A 3,551-nucleotide genomic window follows, 5' to 3' on the forward strand; every position below is an offset into this window, starting at 1 on the left:
GATCTCTCTCTGTTCCTCCCTTTTTTCTTCCTTCCCTCCCTAGTTCAATTAAAAAAAATAATAATAATAAAAATAAAGAGCCCAGTAAGGTGACTTGAAAAGACGGCCCAGCTCTTCCTAATAAGAGGCCTTGCTGCTCCTGCAGATGGCCTTAGGTTCTCAGCACCCACATCAGAACCCAAGTTCATTTCCCAGCACCTACATCTCGCTTTGGCAGTGTGTGCGCGCGCGCGCGCGCGTGTGTGTGTGTGTGTGTGTGTGTGTTCGTGCTCGCGCGTGCGTCTATGTGTGTGTGAAGGGGACTGAAGGAGCAGGGTCCTAAAGTGAGCCAGAGGCTCCCTGGTATTCCAGATATTTTGTTCTAGCAGTGAGAAAAGACCGCAGATACTGAGGGCCCACCAAGCACTGTGATGCAGGACAGTGTCCAGCAGGCTCCAGAGGTGGCTTCTGGTGACCCGGGAAGGGATCCCAGAGTTGTAAAGGACCAGAGCTTGGCCTAGAAGGCAGATGGCGGAGGGNGGATGGGGGGTGGGAGGCGGCAGCTGGAGAGATGGCTCAGCAGTTAAGAGCACCTGAGATAGGGAGATAGATTCCCAGCAGTCACGCTGGGTGACTCAACATCACCTGGAATTCCAGCTCCAGGGAATCTGGCTCTGCAGGTTTGAAGAGATGGATGGGGGCTGGAGAGATAAAGGCACCTGCCCCCAAGCCTGGGGTTCCCCACCTGTGTGTGTGTGTGTGTGTGTGTGTGTGTGTGTGTGTGAAGGGTGTTGAATCCCCTAGATCTGGCTTCATCAGGGACCTCTGAGTGAACCTGCGCGCGAGTGTGTATGTGTGCACGCGCACACACACACGACAAGTTTAAAAAACAATACCCTATTTTATACGTCCCTATAGGAAAATAGAACTCTACTAGAGTTCGTGCTATTTTAGATACGTTTCCATTTTCAGCAGTCTTTCCTAACCAGGATTTACTTTACCCAACACACTAAACTGCCACATAGCGGCGAAAGAGAGAAACTACAGGCCCCTTTTAAAAGCTGATAATTATTTGATGTATGTAAAGAATAAACCCAGCAGCAAATAAATACTTGGAGACGGAGTGGTAGCGTGCCGCCTTACTCCCAGCACTCCTGAAGCAAAGGGGTAAAAATCTCTGTGGGTTCTGGGCCAGCCTGGGCTACACAGCAAGTACTAGGTCAGCCAGGAGTAACATGGTGTGACCGTGCCTCAAAAAAACAAACCAACGCTCAGAGACCCAACTTAAGGACTTGTATGTGACCTGTCGCTGTATCTTCCTTTCCTGTCCTACAGTAGTATCTCTAAAGGTAACAGAGCCAACAGGAAGCCACTCCCTCCTCCAGATGCTTTCAGGGCGGCCCCCTGTCAAACGTGACCTGAGTCACGTTCCCAATCAGTTTGCCCGTCATCAATCACAGAACAGATACTGAAAAGTGAGTTTTGGAGTTAAAAGGCCAAAAAAAGAAAGAAAGAAAGAAAGAAAGGTCTTTCAGTACTGAGTACAGAGAATATGGGGTGTACACAATCTTCAGGAAGGCTGAGGGCACAAGGCAGCTTCAACCACAGCTCCACTGTGTGGCACCCAAGTGTCCGGCCCTGAAACCATGGCAACAGGACTAAGCGCTTTGGAGCGGTTCCCACGCCTGAGCTCGGGCTGCAGCGCCCCCGCAGGCAGCCCTCAGAAGCACACCGGGAAGCTGCAGGCGCCGGGAAACTGCAGGGAACGCCCTTCGGCCTCTGCACGCGCCTGCAGCACCTCTGCGCAAGCCGTTCCTCCCTTCCACTCACGTGACGAGCTTCTCGGGAGAACTTCCCTGTGTGCCCCTGGGACTGACCCTCACGCGGTCAAGGATTCTGGGAAATGTAGTTCCTGGCTTCTCTGTACCGAGACTTAGGAATGGGAACTACAGTCCTTTTCCCTACTTGGTCACTGCCACTGCAGGAACTGGCGTGAATATTGCCTATCCCTTTTCTCTCCTTTCTCAGATCCTTGATTTTATTTATTTATTTTAGCAGTTGTCTTAGTTAGGGTTTCTATTCCTGCACAAACCAAGAAGCAGTTGGGGAGGAAAGGGATTATTCAGCTTACATTTCCACATTGCTGTTCATCACCAAAGAAGTCTGGACTGGAACTCAAGTAGGTCAGAAAGCAGGAGCTGATGCAGAGGCCATGGAGGGATGTTACTTACTGGCTTGCCTCCCCTGGCTTGCTCAGCCTGCTCTCTTATAGAGCCAAGACTACCAGCCCAGAGATGGTCCCACCCACAAGGGGCCTTTCCCCCTTGATCACTAGTTGAGAAAATGCCTTACAGTTGGATCTCATGGAGGCATTTCCTCAACTGAAGTTGACACAAAACTAGCCAGTACAGCAGTGTTAATGTTTTGGTTTTGTTGTTGTTGTTGTTTTCGAGACAGGGTTTCTCTGTGTAGCCCTGGCTGACCTGAAACTCACTCTGTAGACCAGGCTGGCCTTGAACTCAAAAATCTGCCTCCCTTTGCCTCCCAAGTGCTGGGATTAAAGCCGTGCGCCACCACCGCCCAGGGGTAATGTACTTTTTGTAACTCAGGCTGGCCTCCAACTCAGTCCCCCCTCAGCACACACAGTGAAAGGGCTAGGCTGATTCCATGACAAGCTTCAAATTGGCAGTCAAGGAGACCAGGCCTAACCGGGCAATTGTGGCGCACTGCCTTTAATCCTAACACTCGGGAGGCAGAGGCAGGCGGATTTCTGAGGTCAAGGCCTGCTTTGTCTACAGAGTGAGTTCCAGGAACAGAGAAACCCTGTCTCGACCCCACCCCCCACCCCCACCCCAAAAGGAAGGAGACTAGATCTAAATCTCTGTTTCCAAGAACTGGGCAATTCCAGGCCTCAGAAGCCACCCGGCCTGAGGCAAGGACAATGAGTCAGCACAGTTTCCAGACCTCCCCAGCAAGTTTCCAGCCCCCACACCCGGTAATGGAATGTCCTTAAAGATGGACCCAACAGATTAACAGTGAGGTCACCTCATGTGCCTTAAATCAGGCCTGCAAGCTCACTTAGGGGTCTATCTTAGCAATGGGGAGACCCCAGCATGTTGAACTTCTGCAGAATAAAACCCTCTTTGCATTTACATACTATTTGAGTCTGGGGTGTCATTCTTTGGCGAATCATGGATCCTTACCACAGCAACGTAAAACAACCTTATTGTCTCCACTCCGGGTCCAGTTGTTACAGGAACAATCACAGTTCTTCACAATCCTAGGACACTGGTTTTCTCTTACTGTGCTGTGGATCACACCCAGAGCCTTGCACTAAAACCACACTCTCCCCCCTCCTCCTCTAGTTAACTCTTACGCGCGTTGGTTTCATGTGTGTACACTCCCGGGTCTGGGCTGGTGCATGTGACTATAGAGGCCAGAGGTCAACACTTGGGTATATCCCTCTATCACAGCCCCAGGAGAGCTTATTCATGTGAATGGAGGCTGGCTGCCAAGCCCCAGAGATTCTCCTGTCCTTGCTCCCCCCCTCCCCCTGGGTTTGTTTTTTTTTT

The sequence above is a fragment of the Mus caroli genome, chromosome 9 (genome assembly GCF_900094665.2).
Source record: "Mus caroli chromosome 9, CAROLI_EIJ_v1.1, whole genome shotgun sequence".
Classification (NCBI taxonomy): domain Eukaryota; kingdom Metazoa; phylum Chordata; class Mammalia; order Rodentia; family Muridae; genus Mus; species Mus caroli.